The sequence below is a fragment of the Pipistrellus hanaki genome (assembly GCF_964339955.1).
Source record: "Pipistrellus hanaki genome assembly, chromosome: 1".
NCBI classification, from domain to species: domain Eukaryota; kingdom Metazoa; phylum Chordata; class Mammalia; order Chiroptera; family Vespertilionidae; genus Pipistrellus; species Pipistrellus hanaki.
Window position 1 is genome coordinate 75749739 of NC_140503.1, and position 22441 is coordinate 75772179.

At 36.7% G+C, this 22441-nt stretch overlaps 1 long non-coding RNA gene across 2 annotated transcripts in view; it reads left to right on the forward strand.

The window, feature by feature from the left end:
- LOC311614859 overlaps nucleotides 1–22441 on the forward strand; it is a 38272-nt gene that overhangs the window by 12518 nt on the left and 3313 nt on the right. Inside the window, exons 1-4 of one of the 2 annotated variants that reach the window (XR_014793720.1) lie at nucleotides 11358–11381; nucleotides 14971–15194; nucleotides 17693–17755; nucleotides 18672–18736. This is a non-coding gene — a long non-coding RNA (uncharacterized lncRNA). Of the gene's footprint in view, nucleotides 1–11357; nucleotides 11382–14970; nucleotides 15195–17692; nucleotides 17756–18671; nucleotides 18737–22441 lie in introns of those variants that run through there. The other variant, XR_014793719.1, reaches the window with a different exon arrangement.

The following is a 22441-nucleotide window of genomic DNA, read 5'->3' on the forward strand; positions in this document are numbered from 1 at the left end:
GCAATCGGGCTGGCCTGGGAGCAATTAGGTGTCAATCAGGCTGGCAGGGGAGTGGTGATCAGTCTGGCAGGTAGAAGTGGTTAGGGAAAATCAGGCAGAGGCAGGTGAGCAGTTGGGAGCCAGCAGTCCCGGATTGTGAGAGGGATCTCCAACTGTCTGTTTAGGCTCCATCTCAATGGGATTGGACCTAAACAAGTGGTTGGATATCTCTCAAGGAGTCCCAGATTGGAAAGGGTGTAGGTGGGGCTGAGGGACAACCCCCCACCCCCTGCCCCCGTGCACGAATTTCATGCACTGGGCCTTTAGTTTTCATCTTTAGAAGTTGTCTTTTTTAATATATTCCAAGGATTCACATACTAAATAAATTATGTAGGTTCTTAAACATATATCAATAGAAGGCAGTTACAATTATTTTAATATCATATCTTTGTTTATTGACAATATTATGTCATTTTTGATATGGTTTTGTTTACTTTTTCTCTTCACTATGAATCATATTACATTGCTTTTCTGCAAGACTAGTATTTTTATGGGATGTCAGGTATTATTAATTTTACTTTTATGTAGGTTTCTATAAATGTTCTTAGAACTTTTTTCTTGAATGTAGTTAATGTAAATAGTTTGAAATTTTGGGGTCTTGCTTTCAAGCTTTATAAGGTTGGGTCAAATCACTGTTTAATTTAGGGCTAATCTTACCCCACAATTGAGGCAAAACCCTCTTTGTACTCTAGCTGATTCAGAGTGAATTAGGAAATTTTCCACTCTGGATAAAGGGAGAGGGAACTATTCCCAGCTCTGTCTTTCTGAGTACCAGTCACTATTACCTCTAATACTTAGGCAGTTTCCCCCAATGCATGTGCTACTTAATACTCAGCTAAAGTCCCAAGAGGACCCTTTCAGATTTCCAAAGGTCTTTTGCTGTGGAGCTCTTTTCTCTCAGTACTATGCCACTCTGAGAATTTTAGCTACCCTACCCGGTGGTTCCTCAAAAAGCTAAAGATAGAATTAATTCCATGTGACCCAAAAATTTCACTCCTAAGAATTGGGTGCTTGCCCAAAAGAACTGAAAATGATTTTGAGCAAACACTTTTACATGAATGCTAATAGTAGCATTAGTCACAATAGATAAATAGTGGAAGCAACCAAAACTTTCATCAACTAATGAAGGGATTACAAAATGTGGCACAGTCATACAATAGAATAGTATTTGGTAAAAAGTACTTATACATGCTACAACATGGATGAACCTCAGAAACATTATCCTAAAAATATAATAAGTATGTTCTCATAAATACATGTAGCCTATGTATTCAACAAGAACATGTATTGCCGAAACCGGTTTGGCTCAGTGGTAGAGCGTCAGTCTGCGGACTGAAAGGTCCCAGGTTCGATTCCGGTCAGGGGCATGTACATTGGTTGTGGGCACATCCCCAGTAGGGGGTGTGCAAGAGGCAGCTGGTTGATGTTTCTCTCTCATCGACGTTTCTGGCTTTCTATCTCCCTCCCTTCCTTTCTGTAAAACAAACAAACAAACAAACAAAAAACCAAACATGTATTTATCTGGCTGTTCTACAATGATAGAAGCATAGTAAATATTACAACACACATATATACTACACACAACACATTATGCAATTGTTTAGCTTTTAATTCCTGTCAAAAAGATCATGCAAGAAAAAGTGTGTTTCATTTCCTTTTAAAAATTAAGGTCTCAGTTTCCTCTTCTGGTTTATTCTCAGTTCTCTGTCCCCACTCCAGTCCAAAACTATGTCACTTTTATTCTTTATACTAACCCTGTGAACCAAGCCATGCTCCCATATCCCCTTTATTAATTCTAAGATTGCATTTGCTTATTTCATTAACACAACCTTCCACCGCACTCTGGCCCCATGATCATGTGTCCTTATCATTCATCTGTTTGACTTGTTCTTTGTCTTAATCATTTTTACTCATTAGATGTGAAGTTAATTCTACCTTAAGCGTAACTGAGTCCCTTTGCCAGAATTTGTGTGTTAGGAGTTTATTGAGCTATTATATGCTTTGTATCACTTCAACATAAATAATACTCTAAAAATGAGCTTTTTTTCCACTCAAAAGGTACCAAGGCTTAGTCTTCTGAATCTGAAGTTTCTGCCTTACGCGGGGACATTAAAGTTTTCAGTGTTTCGGGTCCCCAAGATAACTGCTAGGTAACTACAGGAAAAGCTCTACCCAAGAGTTTTTGAAGCCAGGGAGGTTTGTCCGAAGAAGAAGAGAGATGTAGTGAGAGTTGGGAATAAGGAAGTAACACTACCTGAGAATCTGGGAGAGTTACAAATGGGAGTCCATTGCATGTAGCTCCTTAAATGGGGAATAGCTGAGTGACGCTGTTAAAGACGAAGCACTTAGCATTCTGGTCTTTAAGGCGGCGCTATATAGATTTTTGTACACTTATTAAGTGACATCACCATGTTAGGCTAATTGAACCTGTCAGTGGATCAGTGCCCAACATATCACAGGAGATGTACCACAATAGCATCATGGGATATAAGGAAATATCGATAGTAATTGCCATAAAGTAAAGACCAGCAAACTTCCCAACAGGTAGCAATTACACTTCCTCCAGATCCTTGGATATTTCTGGAGAGGAAAATAGCCCCTCTATGAAATACAAAAAAATATAATTTTTATAAGTCTGGAGAGTGAAGATATTGAATATGATTTGCTTTGTTTTAGAATATATAAAGCATGATGTTTAGTATATGGAGCAATTATACTGGCTCCATTAATATCCAGTCCTGGTTTCTCAAGCTGCTCTGTGGTTCTGATAGAAAATGCCACCATTCCCTGTTAGAACCTGTCTGAATCGGCAGCTCTTCTGACGGTGAGCAGCAAAGTTCTTATCTTTTACAGTTAGTTTCTAAACTCCATTCCCTATTGAACTGCCCACTAAATTCCTATTTTGTGTAATAATAAAAAAAATCTCTGAATTCTCAGCTTATTTGCAAAGTAAAGTTGAATGACAAATACTGAGCTTAATTATTATTGATGCTCAGAACACCAGCTCTGTCCACTGACACTGCTTCTGAAATTCCCCCAGATATAAATGGTACCCATCAGGATTCTTTCACTAAGGTAACAACTTGAAAACTGTTTACCAACTGCAAATATATTAGTGAATGTCTATTAAAAATAAAAATAAAATATTTAGTTAGTAAATTGACTCAGATTTGTCTGCATCTATATCAATTGTATAATTTATTTATTTAATTTTTAATTTTTTTTAAATTGACATCTTAATCATTTTAAAAAAATATATATTTTTATTGATTTTTTTTTTTTTTACAGAGAGGAAGGGAGAGGAATAGAGAGCTAGAAACATCGATGAGAGAGAAACATCGACCAGCTGCCTCCTGCACACCCCCCACAGCCCACTGGGATGTGCCCACAACCAAGGTACATGCCCTTGACCAGAATCGAACCTGGGACCTTTCAGTCCACAGCCCGACACTCTATCCACTGAGCCAAACCTGTTTTGGCGAATTGTATAATTTATATTTTAATTTACTATGTATGTTCTTTTTGCTCCTCGGTCTTCATAATCTCATATTGAAATATTAAATGTAAATTCTTAACTTTATGCTATTTGGAGTCTCTGCTGTTAACTACCTCTGTGATATTAGATAAGCACTTTTACTTTCTGGACTTTATTCATTCATAACATAAAGGATTTTATTAGATATTTTCAAGAAACCTTATAGTTCTGGATTTCTGTGTAATATGAAAAGACTATGAGATATGGTTAAGGAATCAAGGAAATGACTTTTTAAAATTATTTCTAAAGAGTGAAATAGTTAAGCTTAAATCTATTTTTTTTTAGAATATTCTGTTACAGATTTTCAATACGTTATTAATAGCCAAAGAAGAATACAATGTACTGCAATAAATATTTTCAAATATATAAATGCATAAGTAATTTTATATACTATGTGTGAGCCTGAATTCTTTACGTAGTTTTAAATGTGAATGTATCCTTTATAATAAAAGGCTAGTATGCAAATTAACTGAACCACAGAATGACCTGTCACTATAACACACACCGACCACCAGCAGGCAGATGCTCAATGTAGTAGCAGGCTCATAGCTGGTGAGTGCAGTGGCAGTGGCGGAAGCCTCTCCTGCCTCTGCTGAAGTGCTAAGGATGACTGACTGCTAGCTTGGAGCAGGCCTTAGCCATCAGTTGAACATTCTCCAAGGGCTCCCGGACTGCAAGAGGGTGCAGGTCGAGTTGGGGGACCCCCACTTCAGTGCACAAATTTTGTGTACCGGGCCCCTAATTCTTTTCTAATGTACTAGAGGTCCGATTCATGAAATTCGTGAAAGGGGCTTAACCCTCACAGCTGCACTGCTTGCCTTGGACCTCACAGCCCTGGCTTTGTCTGGAAGATCATTGGAAGAATGTCCTGAAGGTCATTCAGCTGTCTGGCCTAATTAGCATATTGCACTTTTATTATTATTATAGATACTAGAGATCCAGTACCTGAAATTTGTGCACTGTGGGGAGGGAGTATCCCTCAGCCCAGCCTGTGCCCTCTCACAGTCTGGGAATCCTTGATGGATGTCTGACTGATGGCTTAGGCACCCTTCTTAAGGGGAGTGGGCCTAAGTTGAAAGTCAGACATCCTTAGCACTGCTGAGGATGCAGGAGAGACTCCCACCACCACCACTGTACTCGCCAGCCATGAGCCTTGGCTTCTGGCTGAGTGGTGCTCCCTCTGGGGATGGGTGCACTGACCACCATGGGGAGCTCCTGAGTTGAGCATCTGTCCCCGGCTGATCAGTGTGTGTCATAGCAATCAGTCATTCAGCTGTATAATTTGCACAGGGGTGTGTGTCCTTCAGCCCAGCCTCCACCTTCTCCAACCTGGGACCTCTTGAGTGATGTCTGACTGGATCAGGCCTAAATGGGCAGTTGGACATCCCTCTCACAATCCAGTTCTGCTGGGTCCCAACCGCTCGCCTTACTTCCTGCCTGATTGCCCCTAACCACTTCTGCCTGCCAGCCTGACCACCCCCTAACCACTCTGCTGCCAGCCTGATTAACACCTAACTGCTACCCTGCCGGCCTGATTGCCCCTAACTGCCCTCCCCTGTTGGCCCAGTCACCCCTAACTGTCCTCCCCTGCAGGTCTGGTTCCCCTCAACTTCCCTCCCCTGCAGGTGTGGTCCCCCCCCAACTGTCCTCCCCTGAAAGCTTGGTGCCCCAAACTGCCCACCCCTGCAGGCCTTGGTCCTCCCCCCAAATGTCCTCCCTTGCAGGCCTGGTCACCTCCAACTGGCCTCCCTTGCTGGTATGATCACCCACAACTGCCCTTCCCTGCAGGCCATCTTGTGTCCACATGGGGGCAACCATCTTTGACCACATTGGGGAAGGCCATCTTGTGTGTTAGAGTGACAGTCAATTTGCATATCACTCTTTTATTAGATAGGATTATTATATAGAATGTCCTTGTGATCCATCCAAAATGAAACTTTTTAAAACAATTTAACTTGAATTATATCGTTGAGAGATTACAAACTGACTACCTTATTTTATTTTGACAGTACTGTAATCTCATTTTGGGGGCCAACATTTAAAAACAGATAGATTTTATGTTTGTTTTCTTCTTTTTTTAAAGGTTTTCTAGTGATCTTTAGAAAAAAATCACATAAGATGGTAAATCTGATCTCACATTCATGTGTAGCAATAATTAGCCAAAGCTAAATTGCAGTTGCTCTTTTAGGCAGAGCATGGGCTGAGGGCTTTGCCATGGTTTCCATAACTCATACTTATTCTGGAGCACTTCACCCATTTTGTTACTTGCCTGGGATGTCAGCCAATGTGTTTACACTTATTTGTTCAGACTACTAATATTGAATGAAAACAACCTTTTTTTCTGAAGTGACTGAATGCCAGGCAGTCTTTGACTGGCATACTGTCCAAAGATAAACATTGAGTTATGTACTCATGACAGAAAAATACAAACAAAAAAAAAGTTTTATAATTTTTGAGTTTGAATACCAATTAAGTAAATATTATCTTCATTATGACCTTCTAAGTACCATTAAATAGCAGTTATTGTTCTGCATAAAATCCATCCTGACACAAGAAAAGCAGTTCAGACATCTGAACACTGAAAGCAAAAGCTAAGCTAGATACACATATGTAATTTAGGTTGTGATTTTCAGTGGAATTCTTTTTTTCCAATAAAAATGAAAAATATTTTTCCCTGACCTGGTTTCTCAGTGATTGGAGCATAGTCCCATACACCAAAAGGTTGCCTGTTTCATTCTTATTCAGGGGATATAGCTAGGTTACTGGTTCTATCCGAGGTCAGGGAGTGTCAGGAGGCAACCAATCAATGTTTCTCTCATTATGATGTTTCTCTTTCTCACTCTCTTGCTCTCTTTTACTCTCTCTCTAAAATCAATAAACATGTCCTCAGGTGAGGAATAAATAGATTAATATATTTATAAAATAAAAGAAAATAAATATTAATATAAATTTACTATATGAATTAAACTTGCAACATTTATGTTAAAATTAATTATGGTGAATTTTCAACAATAAAGTTAAATTTTTAAAAATGATGGTGAAGAATTAAATCATTTTATGATATTAAGACTTGAATTTAGAAGTTGTAAATATCAGCTTTATTTATTTCATTATTTTGATGGCATAGAATTAAGAAAATTCTGATTTACAAAGACAAATTCCAACTGATAACAATAGATTTTTTAAAAATACACATTTTTTGCCATTTTTATAATTATCTTTATAATGTGAAATTCATAATTTTATAAATTTACTAGAGGCACAGTGCACAAAATGTGTGTACTGGAGGGAGGGTCCCTCAGCCCAGCCAGCATCCTCGTGCAGTCCGGGAACCCTCAGGGGATGTCCTACTGACTTAGGCCCGCACCCTAGCTGGCAGTTGGACATCCTTAGCACTGCTGTGGAGGCAGTAGAGGCTTCTGCCACTGCCACTGTGCTTGCCAGCTGTGAGCCCGGATTCTGGCTGAGCAGTGCTCCCACTGTGTGAGCATCTGACCGCTGGTGGTCAGTGAGCATCATAGCTACCGGTCTTTCTGCCATTTAGGTGATTTGCATATTAGCCTTTTATTACATAGGATGTTTATAATTTTATAATTCAGAAATCCCAAAAAAAATTATTACTAAAGAAAAACCTAAACAACTTAACATGACAATACAAATGCAAGCAATGCTGGTCATCAGTGTATTAAAATTTGGTGAATGATTATATTTACTTAACATGGCTTTGAAATGGTAAAAATATTTAAAAGCTCAAAAATTCAAGTCAAATGTATTCAGAACACCAACTTTTGTATAAAATACTAGGAGGCACAAAGTTTACAAAATATTGTTCAATAACCAATTAGCACAAGATGGAAATGCTTAATGGGTTAGTAAAATTTTACTTTAAAAGTAGTAATTGGTTTTCTTTTCCATTTTATTTTCTTAAAATTATTGTAATAATTCTGAAAGAGAAAACTGGAATTGATTGAAGCAGGGAATTATTTTGATGCCTCCATCTTACTTTCCACTAGGAAGTCTGAGATGGATGGCAGAATAAGAAACAATGTGTTATACCCATGGATGTTTAGTTATCCTGTCTAACAAAAGAGTAATATGCAAATTGACGATCACTCCAACACACAAGATGGCTGCCTCCATTGGTCAAAGATTGCTGCCCCCATGTGAACACAAGATGGCCACCACTAGATGGCCAGCAGGGGAGGGCAGTTGGAAGGACCAGGCTGGTAGAGGAAGGCAATTGGGGGTAATCAAGCCTGCAGGGGAGGGCAGTTAGGGGGTAACTAGGCTGGCAGATAAGGGAAGTTGGGGGCGACCAGACATGCAGGGAAGGAAAGTTTGGGGGAGACCCAGGCCTGCTGGGAAGAGATGTTAGGGAGGGACCAGGCCTGCAGGGGAGGCCAGTTAGGGGTAACCAGGCCTGAAGGGGATGGCAGTTAAGGGCAAAAAGGCTTGTAGGGAAGCAGTTAGGCATCAATCAGACTGGCAGGGGAGTGATTAGGAGGGGATTAGGATGACAGGCAGAAGCAATTAGAGGAAATCAGGAAGGCAAGCAGGTGAGCAGTTGCGAGCCAGTAGTCCTGGATTGTGAGAGGGATGTCTGACTGCCCATTTAAGGCTGATCCTACCGGGATCCGGCCAAAATAGGCTGTTGGACATTCCTCGAGGAGTCCCAGATTGGAGAGGGTGCAGGCTGAGCTGAGGGACATTCCCCATGCATGAATTTCATGCACCGGGCCACTAGTAAGGAAATAAAGATAGGATTCTTAAGGGTTTGTGATTTGCATTGTCCCAAAGTTGCAAAATACCTTTTGTTTGATATTACAACACATATTTCCCAGGCTCCAGAATAAGCCATTGGCATAATAGTTTTTCTGGGTTTCATTGTTTGTTTTGTATTCTGCTTTGGGAATTTGGTGGTTATGCAGGGGACAATGAGACATCTTAAGATGTTCTCAACCAGAAGTGCAAATATGAAAATCACTTCACTATGGCATCTTGAAATCATGAAATCCAAGGTACCAGGACTTATGTCTGGCTAAGTCATCATTGCACTTTCATTTTCTCAGGAAAATATATGATCAAAATATGTGTCTGATAAATACTTAAAATTAATCACTGATATTATTTTAATTACCTAAAATTTTATCCATAGTACATGAGAACTTAGAGGTTTGGGCATTACATTCACTTTAATGAAGACAGACGCAAACAAACTAGTCAAGAAGAGTCAAAGTTGCAAGATTTATGCTACATTTAAGCCAGTTACATTATAATGTCATCTTCTTTGTTTTTAAATTATTGCTTTTTAATGTCTGAAGGCTAAATCTACACAACACTTCACATTTGCTGAACTGATATATTTAGTGTTAGTTGCTATGTTATTCTATACTCCACATAGAATGAGAAACTCTATTCTAATCAGACACCACTAATCTTGTAGTTAAAACAGCATGAGGTTTTAAAAGTGTTTTTACTGTGTAAATGTACCACAGGTTTTTTTGTTTGTTTGTTTGTTTGTTTGTTTGTTTGGTTTTGTTTTTAATGGAATACTATGCAGCTGTAGATTTCCCAAAAAATAATTAATAATATGAATGTAAAGACATATATATATATATTAACATCTCTATGTATTAAGTCTAATAATCACTTCCTTCTTTTCTAGTCATACTTAGCTACTAACTTCATCTTAGTCACAACTAAATGTGTTAGCAAGTATTGCTTACTTTTTCTATGTTCTGAGTCTGTGTATGATTGGTATTCTTTCTTTCATAAATGGTTGACAGAATTCATCTGTAAACCTATTTAAGCCTGGAGGTTTCTTTGTAGAAAGATTATTAATTATTTTTTGGGAAATCTACAGCTATTCACTTTGAAAATTTAATGTTATATTTGGAATTGAATCTTTCAAGGCTTTGCCTATTGTGTTTATGTTGTTAAATTTATTGACATGAAATTGTTTATAATATGTGCTTACTGTTAATGCTATTAATGCCTTTAGGATTTATGGAGGTCTCTCTTTCATTGTTGATATTGATAATTTGTGTCTTTCTTACTTGTCTATTTACAAATTAACCAATTTTATTGATCTTTAAAATTATAGTTTTTGATTTAATTTACCTTTTCTATTGTTGAACTATTTTTATGTTTCATCTAGTTTCATTCTTATATTTATCCTTTGTTTTCTTATATTTAGTTTGCTTTATTTCCTAGCTTCTAAAGTACAAATTCAAACTATTGATTTTTAGACCTTTCACTTTGCTAAAACAAATATTTAAAATTACCAATTTTACTGTGAGCACTTCATTACCTGCACTTTATTACCTTTATTTTGACATGTTGTATTTTAACTACCACTCAGTTGAAAGTAAATTCCTATGAGATTTTTTTCTTTGACCTTTGGGTTCTTTAAATATGTGCTTTTAATTTTTTATTTATATATTTAATTAGACTGTGTTTCTTAATTTTTAGATTTTTGATTGATTTCTAATTCACTAATGTTATGAGTAGAGATATTTGTAAGATTTCAATAGTTTTGAAGCCTATTGAGACTCGTTTAGTGAACCAGCAGATAGTATTGGAGAACATTTCATGTACATTAAAAAAAAGCTTTCTGCAGTTCTTAGATGTAGTGTTTTTAATGCAATTAAGAAAATAAGATTAAAATCATCACTCAGATTTTCTATATCCCAACAGATTGTCTAGTAACAGTACTCTTCAATAACACTATCTGTGAAGGTGGAAATGTTCCATCTGTGCTGTCCCATATAGTAATCACTAGCCACACATAGACACTGAGTATCTGACATTTTTCTATTTCATTGATTTCATTCTTATTTTTATTATCTCCTTTCTTGTATTTAGTTTGGGTTTAATCTGTTTTATTTCCCAGCTCCTTAAAGTGGAAACTTAGATAATTGATTTTGGCCAAAAAAAATCTGAGAGTAAGAGATGTATGATGCCTCTGGTGGAGCCATTGCAAACGTGCTACAATTGCATTTCCCGGTGGCCTCTGCTGTGAGACGGGCAATGATCTATGCAGGAGAGTAGTGTGTCAGTCAGTCCTCAATTCACTTGAAGGTAAGGGAGAGATAACCTTTATTGTCAAAAGACTTGGGGTTTGCTACCATGGGTCAATCTAATCCAGATTTTCTCAACCTCAGCACTGTTGATAATGAGATGGATATTCTTTGATGTGTGTGTGGGTTGGGATGTGTCTGTTAATTGAGGATGTTTTATCAGCATCTCTGGCCTCTACCCACTTGATGCCAGAAGCACCCTGTTTCCCGTTGTGACAAATATAAGTGCCTCTAGGCATTTCCAAATGTCGTCTAGGTATCAAAATGTGCTCTCCTGGCTGGCAGCCATCAATAGTCTACCTGACTGGTATAGAGCTATACATATGAAGAAAAGAAAGAAAAAAACAGAAAAAATGAAGCTCTATGTTACATTATCCATAGACATCAACATGAGAGTCAAACTATAGAACATTTAGAAAATGATATAGAGAGTATATTTCTTCAGGTAGGAAAATATTTCCTAAATAAGACATAAAAAATAAAACAAGCCCTGGCTAGTGTTCTAAGTGGTTAGAGCAAAGAGTTGCAGATTCAATTTCTGGTCAAGGGCACAAAGCTGGGTTGTGGGTTTGTTCCCTGCCCTCTGCTGGGGTACTTGCGGGAGGCAACCAGATCATGTGTCTTTCTCACATCAATGTTCTCTCTCTCTCTCTCTCTCTCTCTCTCTCTCTCTCTCTCTCTCTCTCTCTTTTACTACCTTTGAAAGACAATGGGAAAAATATCCTTAGGTAAGTATTAAGAAGAAACTAAACAAATAAAATATAAAAACAATAAAGGATTAATAATTTTACTACATTGAAAAATATCTATTCATCAAAGCACATCTTAAATAGTGTGAAAAAACAAGCCACAGAATTAAACCAGAATATATAAATGTTCCTCCAAATCATTATTTTAAAAAATGGGAACTACTTAAATGAAAAATGATAAAATAACAAGAGAAATTTTACAAAAGAAGAATTTCTTATGAATAAAAAACACTTACATAGTTATGAGAAGATACTTAGTCTCATTACTAATCAGGAATATGCAAATTAAAATCCCAGTGAGATGGGTCATATTCATCAGATTTAAAAAGTTGTAATAGCTAACAGTACCAGATTGGGCAGGATATGAAGAAATGAAACTCTCATCCTCTCTTATAGATGTGTAAATTGAAGCAATCACTTTGAGAATAGTTTGTAGTCATCATTAATAGACATTCAGGCTACTCAGAGATTTTTCTTCTCAGTGTTATAATTGCACTACCCCTTGAAATTGTGTGGCTACATGACCTTTATCATTTCCAAAGGGGAAGATTTAAGAGGTGTGAATGATTAACCAAGTTTTCCCCTCTTCCATGGTAACTGGTAACATTCCCGGAAGAAGAATGTGGGAGAGACTCTCCCTATGCAACCCTTCTCTAAAATGAAAACATAGCACAAACAAGAAACAAACCTTTGATGTTTTAAACACTAAGATTTTGGAAGTGGTTCTAGCACATTATGATTGCTACAGTATTACTAAGTTGAACATGCCTGGATTTATTAGCCAGCAATTCCATTAGTTAGCATTTGCCCTATTGACTCTGTGCACAAGGAAGCCATTTACACAAATGCTTTGCAAGAACATTAGGGTAGTAACAAAAAAACAAATCTATCAAATATAAAAGAATAAATAAACTGTAGTATATTTATAGTGAAATCCTATAAAGCAGAGGAAATTAATGAAACATAACCAGATATATCAACATTAATAAACCTCAAAGTATATCGTTCAGTGTAAGTAGTAAGAGTAGGTATAGTTAAGTTTCCATTTATGTTAAATGAAAGTGAGAAGACTTCATGGAAGTTGTATATTGTATGAGAGTTTATGCATAGGTTGTAAAATTATAAAGAAAAAACAGGAAATTATTAATACAAAATTTAGGACTGCTTTTCTCTGGGTAGGAGAAGACAAAGAGAAATGTACTCAAGGAAATATGATAGAGGGTTTTTAAATTGTAATGTTCTATTTCTTAACTTGGGTGATGGATATATGGGGTTCATGTTATTATTTTACTATAACCAATCCTCATACATTTTATATATTCTTCTCTGTGTATTCTATATTTCATAGGCTAACCTATTTTTAAAGCCATCAATAATAATTCTGTCATACAACAGCCCATAATATAGGTTGAACCATATTTTGATAAGTAGCCTATGTAACTCCTTACGAAAAGTCTGATTTTATTGTCCAGTGATACAGATGGATATGAAATTGATGATATTCTAATTCTACTTTTATGTTAGCAAAATGTTGGGCAATTTACTTATTAGCTCTTTTTCATCTTTATGTTTATGGACTGACAGTGATAATACCAGTTTGTTTGAAGATAAATGTTTTCAAAACACCTAATACCTGGAATTGTACCATATCCTGTATTAAAATATAGCATTTCCACTGAAAACACATCTTAGCTTCTGACTAATGAAAGTTGAATGAGTAGGGGAATATTGGCAATCTGGATCATCACTGGCTTGTTTATAGCAATGATATGAAACACTTAGCTTAATGGGGGAGATAAAAAAGTGATAGAAAACATATAGTCTTTTGAAAGCTGCAAGTTCAAACTGTGAAAACACTTTAATAGTGCTTTTTGCATTATGAAAATAATCTGTCCGGGGCATACAAACACATAGGTAGAGTGTTTTGAACAGAGTATAAAAATACAAACTTCTTACTTAGGAAGTTAGCACTGAATGTCAAAATGCCATGTTGCTAGCTCTGGTGTTAACTTTGAAGATGACAGGTAACCATCCATATAACATTCGTTTTTCAAATGGTCATAAAAAATATTGTCACTGCCAAAAGCACAGCTAAAATACCAGTTTTCTATTTATTGAAGTGCACAAGGTCTACTACAGTGCTTTCTTCAAAGGCAGAACATTAAAGAGAGGAGATTAAGGCAGGCCTGGATGAAACAGGAGCTAGAGGGCTGACTCCAATGTGGGTGAGCACAGATGTAATGTCTGAGGCAATCTGAGAGTATCAGGTGGGATCTGAGATCACAACATTATCTATGGGATATGACCTGATGGGGGGAAGCACTCCAGTAGTAGTACTAGACAATGGCCACATTCATGTCATGGGAATTCCTCTGTGTTCAAACTGGACCCCAGTCAAAGGCAGACATCTAGTTATTAGGGACATTCTGAGAGAAACTGTAGATTAGGACGTGGCAGACTGGAACACAGATTAGGGTTTGCTAATAAGGAATGTAAATCTGAACCCCAAATAAGCTACTAATCATAAAGGACATAAAATGTTACTGTTATAGCTGTGTTAACATAAATGTCTATGGGCTCATACTAAGAGCATCATATTTCTATTCAAAACTCTTCTCAGCTAGAAATGCTAATATCAATAGTCTGCTAGACTAAGGTGAGTCCCAAATTTTGCAGCGCACATAGCAACATTTTCAAAGTGAAGGATTCTAAAACTTTATTTTGCCAGGCCATAAAGGAAGAAAGTGGTTACAGAAACCATTCTGTTCACTAAGCTCCTTTAATAGATATTTAGAAGTTTTTATTTAATTATATAATTATTGAAAGATGAAAGTTCTCTGGGACTACCTATGTTTCAGAATTGTGATGGTTATTTTCTCTTTGTCCTTCTAGTTTTATTTTCACTCCCTCACAATCCTCTCTGTGGCCCATAAGGCTGACATCTAGGGACTGGTTCAATGGACATCTTTGCCCTCTGACTTCTGGATGGATAGATCAATAGGAATCTCCTGCAACAGGGTAGAAGACAGAAGGGAAATAATATTGGTTATTCATTTCCTATGTTAGCTAGTCTTCAATAGTATCCCCCACCAATTACTGTTAATACATGTCACATTTCACATCACAGGGTGGAGCTTACTTCTGCTTTCCTTGGTTGTGGGATGGCCTTTGATTAGCTTTGACAAATAGAATGTAGGGGAAAGCCGTTCTGGGATTTCTAAGCCCAGGCCAAAGAGAGCTGGAAGCATCTACTTGCTGCCTCTTGGAAAGCAGCCTCTATGCAGGGAGAATCCCAGATAGAAGGAAGAATCACAAATGTGAAAGCAGAGGCACTCACTACATCAAGTACTAACCGACAGCCACGTGAGTGAGTTTCATGGTAGCCAGCAAGTCTCCAACATGACACCCAATAAAGGTAGTTTTCTGTTATTCATATCTTAGTGAAGTCCCCTCCCAGACAGCACTAGTGCTGGTTTGTATGACCAACTGAATACCATGGAAATGATGATTGGTCCCTTCTGAGATCATAAATTGCACTGTGTTTTTCATCTTGGTGGCCCTTTCTCAGGTCACTCGTTCAGGAAGCCAGCTGCCATTTCCCAAGGACAATCAGGTGGCCGATGGAGGAGACTGTGTGGTGAGGAACTGAGGCCTGCCTAAAAACACATGATGTGGATTTACTAGACTTCTGGTGACTTCAATTTAGTAGACAGCTTGACTGCAACCTCAGGAGACCCCCTGAGCCAAAACCAATCAGTGAAGCTGCTCCCAGATTCTTAACCTAAAAAAGCTGTGAAGTAATACATTTTTATTGTTTTAACCTACTAGGTTTTGAAATAATATTTTACACTGCAATACGTAACTAATGCATCCATCTGAGCCATTTAAATTCAGTTGAGCCACCAGATGATGATAGCCCCAGCTGACAAGAAGAGCAGAAGAAGCCATCTAACCCAAATTAACATATAAAATCACTAAAGGTAATAAAATAATGATCATTTTTAAACTTTACATTTTGTAATGGCTTGTTTTACAGCAATAGATAACCAAAACAGAAATGTGTTACCCAAAAGTGAGGTGCTACTGTAACAAAACCCTAAAACATGTAGCACTGGCTTTGGAACCAGGTAGTGGGTGCAGACCACGAGAACCTCAAAGAGAGGTTGGTAAGACAGTGAGAAAATTGTTGAGCCAGGAGAAGAGGTGAGTTTTTGTCCAATTATGTAGAGGGAGAATGTTTGGTAAGACAGTGAGAAAATTGTTGAGCCAGGAGAAGAGGTGAGTTTTTGTCCAATTATGTAGAGGGAGAATGTTTGGAAAATGCAGTAACTTGTGGCAATATAAAAGATAGATAATATATTGATATATGATGAACTTGTGTATTTGACTAAGGAAGTTTCTAGGCAGAATGTTTATGTGTCAACTGGCTTATTTCAGTGTACATGGTCATAGGAGGGTGAAATGAACTAAAGAAGGAACCATTCAATTTGCAAGCTGACTTGTATCTAGAGTACAAGTCAGCAAACATTTTCTATATTAAGCCAGATAATAAATATTTTATTAATTACAGGCTCTATGGTGTCTATAGCAACTCTGCAGTTGTAGCACTAAAGCAAGCATAGAAAATATGTAAGTGAATAAATGTGGCTGTGCTCCAATTAAAAAAAAATATGACAAGAGCAGGTGACAATGTGGATTTGTCTTTTGGGTCATAGTTGACCAACCTCCGATCTAGAAGAAATATTTCAAATAAGGATTTCCTGGTTGAAACATAAATAATTCTCATATTTAACGCTTTCAGCACACAAAAAGTTTTCAGAGTAAATTAAAGCCTTGGGGTAAAGAGCAAATCCAGAGTGCTGCCTAAAAAAACCAGCCATGGCATGAAGATCTGTTCAAGAGTGGGGTGGAAAGACTTGTTCAGCTGATTAGGATTTGTCACATAGACCCTCTCAGCTAGACAATAGGGCTTTTAAGATTCTTAAGGGCTTGCCTTGTTGACCTCAACTACACAATAGAGTTTCTAAGAATCTTAAGAAAGTACCTTTTGGGCCCTTTTGGCTAGAAAAGAGGGATTTCAGGAATCTTAATGATATTGCCCCCACAGCACTGTTTCTTAGGCCAAAGTAGAGAGAAGTGGGTCTTAAAAAAATCCGTCTTAAAAATATAGTACAGATACATAGGAAGGCCAGAATTTTTAACAGAAATTTTAACAGTTTGAACTAAAAGAGACAGAGATACTTCTAAATGAAAAAGACCTCTGTGTTCTTAACCTCTATTGAGCAGGATACAAGCTGAGAAAACTACTTAGCTGCAAACATATTCCACTTTTTATGGAAAAGTAAGGATGAAACAGGAGGCCGAGCCATGGCAACCATTCTCTGGGAGCTTGTCCCTAATCAGGAAAAATTCTTTTCCTGGAGATAGTGATAATGATAACCTTCCTGCTAGATTTCAGAATTGCTATGAGTCTTCTGTTTTACCCTTTTATATTGGAAGATTCTATTGTGGCTGCCATGCCCTTTCATCATTATTGTATATTGGGTGTTTGTGGGACAGATGATGGTTTCTTTGGTGTGAGTTATTTTTTCATTCACAGGTACTCCTGAGGAGCTTCAGAAATCCACCCCACCTACATCTTGCTCTGATATAGACAAGAGTCTTGGATATGAGCTGATACCATAATGGGATGGAAATGTGTGTGGGGGGGGGGTCTTGGGAGACTGTGAGTGTACTTTGTGAGTTTATTGTTACAGACTGAGGGCAGAATCCGGAGTGCCTTTCCAAATTCCTCCTCTAGATGTATATGTACGCAACTCCTAATATAAAATATGGAGTTGAAAATATTCTTTAAATATGACCTGCTTTTGTTACTAACTCTGATTGGTCAAATGGCCATGGAATTGGCGAGATTGCTGTTTTGGCACTCACATACCCAGGCTTTAAGGTGATTGGTAATGTGATAGATATAAAATGAGCTGCTGGGATCAGACTTCAGGAAGAACTTGCTATTCAACAGTGAGTAATGAAGACAGCACAGCAGACAGATGTCAGGTGTTGGCTCCTTCAGCATCTCCCTCATTTGTAGAGACGTGGTTTATCTGAGGTCATGCCCTTCCTGAGGACTAAATAAAGGGAGATTATAAAGATCTGGCCATTTTGGCCTGATGTGTGATGTCTGCAACTAAGTCAGCCGCATCACAGTTTGATTTTTGCCTTTCCTTTACCCAATCTTACATTTTATTTATTTATTTATTTATTTATTTATTTTTACCTTTCTTTCCCCTTAGGTGTTCATTCCTAATAAACAACTTGTACCACAAACTTCTCAGATATTTTGGAGAATCCAACAAGTAAGTTCTACCTCCTGCTGCCCCTCAGAATCCAAGTAGCAATGCTGGGAAAAGACAAATCTATGGAGAAAGGCCACATGGAGAAAGAACACTGTGGTTGAGAAACCTTACTGAGTCTCATGTCAACAGATAGTACCAACTGGAAACTATGTGAATGAGCCATCTTGGACTTTTCAGCCTAGTTGAACTTCCAAATAACTATTGTCCTTCCTGAAACCATGTGGATCTGAAGAACAACCCAGTGAACTCAAACTATGGGAAAATGAACAATAGTAAAATGGTTGTTTTAAACCACTAAATTTTGGGGTGCTGTGTTCTTCAGCATTGGTTTACCAAAATATTTACCTGTTATGTCCATGCTAGATAACAATTGTGCTCCCCTTTTGAGGGCCATGCCTGTCTGACAATATCTTCAGTAGCAACTTTCCCTGGTTACTACAATATTAACTAGTAATATTTTCCCCATTTTGGGTTTGTTTGTTATTCCACACCTGAGGATATTTTCCCATTGATTTTTAAAGAAAGTGGAATGGAGGGGTAGAGACAGAGAGAAAGAGACATCAATGTGAGAGAGACATGTCAATTAGTTGCCTCCCACTTGGGCCCCAACCAGGGCCAGGGATCAAGCTTGCAACTGAGGTACATGCCCTTGACTGGAATCAAAAACGGGACTCTTCAGTCTGTGGACCAACACTCTATCTACTGAGCCAAACTGGCCAAGGCTATTTTCCCCATCTTGATAGCCCCAAATTGTTGTGCATCTGTGGTGAAATTCAGCATTGCTTTTTCTTATTTGATATAAAAAAAGAAAATATCTCCATGCTTTTATAAAAATCAAACTGACATTATTTCTACATACAGGAGTTTTAAGGGGCAATCTTTTAGACATTACTCTCTTTCTCCTTCCTTCTTGCAGATACAAATCTTATCTCTGGAAAGAGGCACTTTGGCTTACCCCTGCTTATAAACAACAGGCAAGAGGTAAGGCCTATTAATCTCATGTACTTTCCAAAAAAGGAAAAAACAATTATTAAATGTCTCTATCAGAAGGTCTTAATCCCCAAGTAGGACATTTTCCTAAGACTGACATAACCAATAGTATTTGACAATCTGACATGCTTTGAACAGACTGTGGAAAATGTGGCCTTAAATAAAAGCAATTAATGTTAAACTACAGCTTTGTAGGGAACTTGTCAGGTGATCATTTTGGACCAGGAAAACATTTAAAAGATTTTTAATATATTTTTTAATCATTTCATAATACAAAAAGTTCTCTTATATTTAGTTTTTTACCCTTTATTAATAAGATCAAATGAGTATCAGCAGTTTGGTAAATAAATTGCTTATTAAATATCTACTCTATAAATGATATAGATTTTTATATTTGTGCTAGTTGACGTTAGGTATTTAGAAAACTTTTGAGTAATTTTGGTAATCCTTTACCTATTTTTAAAATTAAGGTTACCTTTAATCCTTGGTCTAGGTTTATGTATATTATCTCATTATATTATCATTATGATTTTTATTATTGTCCCTTTTTATTTTTAAAACTATACTTCTTTGGATGACAAATTTTATGGTTACTTTATCTTAAGACAAAACTATGACAGTCTTATATCAGAAAATATTATTAGAAATGTTTAAATATTTTAAATACTAGTATTTTTTGCCAAATAATATTGAAGTATCTTTAAATGTATTTGAAATCTTAAATAAGATTAACATAAATTTTTAAAGAGTTTAAATTACTTTAGAGATAATTGATTGAAAATGTATTTTCTCAATTTAAGATAAGCTTAAAAGTAAGTGTACATTTCATAAATTGACTTTTATAATTCTTATCTATAGAATATTTTCCAGTTACTTAAAGAAGACAAATGAGATTTGAAATCACAAAGTAATTAAAGGTTTTTTTTTTATCAATAGCAGTTACACAAATTAGAAGACTTCTCAGTTTTATATTAATATTTAATAACTTGATTAAACTTTGACTGAAAGCCTATTTGTTTACATATTATGTAAATTGATTTTGAAATAGAATTTATAGATTTAGGTAATGTTTACATTATGTCAGTTTGTAAGTTTATATATTCCATGTCAATTTTGGTGCCTATAGGATAAGTTTGAATTTAGGTAAAAAATAGCAAAATAGTAGAATTAGTGCTTAAGATTAAATTTTAACCTTTTTATTCTGTTAGCTTCATTGCTTTGAAATTTGAAAAGAAATCATATGCACTGGCATGAAAACAATCCATGATAGGTGTTTGCTCTTTTGGAGCTTTGTTTGCCAGCAGTATCCCCAACTCAGACCCACCCTCTTGTCTTCTTTGCTTTGTGAGTCTTATCCCTATGAACTGCACTACTCAGTCTCTCTTGCCCTAAACATCAGGTGAAAGACTGGTATCCAAAATATACCAATGATTCTTAAAACTCAACAATAAAAAGACAAATAACCCATTTAAAAATGAGCAAAGGACTGGACATCTTACCAAACTAGAAACAACAAAGACATTCTTCATCAGTGAATGGATAAACAAATTGTGGTACATTCGTCATTCAGTGGTAAAATAAATGAACTATCACCCCACAAGAAGCATCCTTAAATGCATACTTCTTTTTTTTTTTTAAATATATTTTATTGATTTTGTAGAGAGGAAGGGAGAGAGACAGAGAGTTAGAAACATCGACAAGAGAGAGTCATCATCGATCAGCTGCCTCTTGCACACCCCCCACTGGGGAAATGCCCGCAACCAAGGTACATGCCCTTGACCGGAATCGAACCGGGGTCCCTTCAGTCCCCAAGCTGACGCTCTATCCACTGAGCCAAACCAGTCCCGGCTTAAATGCATACTTCTAAGTGAAAGAAGACAGACTGGAAAGGTTATATAATTCAAATTATATGACCTTCTGGGAAAGCTAAAACTATTAGAGACAGTAAAAAAGTCTAGTGATGACCAGGAGTTCAGGAAGAGAGGAGAAGGCTCTAATAAGTTAAAAACAATTTATTTGAGGGTTTGATACAATACTGTGTGATATTGTTATAATAAATAAATAATATTGTGTATTTATAAAAAACCTATAAACTTTTTAGCACAAAGAGTAAACAATGTTTGCAAACATTAAAAAAAAAAAAACATATCTAGCATATTGGAGAATCCAAATTGTGACAAAAGAATCTGTCAGTATTACAACTGTATGAAAAAATCTTCAATGAAGAAATTAGAGAAACAAGGTGCTTATACAAATAAATTTTGGAAAACAGTGGAGCCTATGATGCTTAAGGCAAAAAGAACTGTGCGTGAACACTGTACTTTAGTTGACAAAGCTGTTCCCTATAGGGGTAAGAGTTAACAGTGTATATGTGTGTGTGTGTGTGTGTGTGTGTGTGTGTGTGTGTGTGTGTGTTGTGTGTGAGGGGGATGAATTGAACAACTGAACAACTAAAATGTGTGTGTTTGAATTGAACAACTAAATAGAGTGTAGAGCTTAGAGATAAGCAAGGGGAAGAGCTACAATGATCTGTATGGTAAAGGATCGGAGCTGGAGACATTTTTATGAATTCTTGTTTAGCTTAATTTAGAAATAGATTGTTTACATATAGAAATATATTATACACAGGGAAGTATAGCCAAATATAGTTCTTTCTGTCAACTGAGAAATCATAGATTCAATGACAACCCAGTAATAACAAGTATGTCTAGCACCCAGATTTTGGTTTCTAATCCCCTTATCCAACAAAAGGAACCAGGGCTTCTTGGATAAATAGGACTGGGTCAGGAATTATGTAAGGTGGGTCTGGATCATTATGTGGTGCTAGAAAGTAAGAAAATGTTATGGATTAAACTTTATACCTACCGCCTAAATTTATATATTGAAATCTAATCCTCAGTGTGATAATATTTGGAATTGTGGCCTTTGAGAGGTATTAGGTCATGTGGGTGGATTACTGTACTTCTAAGAAGAGGCAAGAGAGGTAGCGCTCTCTCTCTCTCTCTCTCTCTCTCTCTCTCTCTCTCTCTCTCTCTCTCTCTGCCATTGGAGAAAATGAGAGAGAGGCCATTAAACCTTTCCAGAATGAAATTATCAGTTCTGGCACCAGGACAAGCCTTTGTTCAAGGTCTCAAGGCCCCAGTACATATGGGCTCTTTAAGAACTTGCAAAGGGGGCCAGAAACACCTCATATTTGGGAGACAAAGAAGGTAAAAACATATAAATAGGAAAAGTTCCTCCCTGGTTGGGGCCCAGAATTTGAGAGACATTTTCCTATGGACCTGTGCGTAATAAATGTAACCCCATCTCTCAAAGTATTGCTTGTTTCTTCTCTGGTTTTCTATAACAGTGGGAATAGGGGTCTCCACCACTCAAAAATCCACTTATAACTTTTTCTTCTCCCAAAGCTTAACTACTGATAGCTTACTGTTAACTTACTGTTGACGGGAAGCTTTAATGATAATATGAACAGTCAATTAACACATATTTTATGTTACATTGATTATATACTGTATTTTTTAAATAAAGGAGACTAAAGAAAAGTGAATATCAATAAAGAACATAATAACAAAGAGAAAATACATTTATAGAACTGCATGTAATTATTGAAAAAAATACATATATAAGTGCACCCATGAAGTTCAAACCTGTTTTTTTCAAAGGTCCACTATGTAAGGAAACTTGAATAAGGTATGG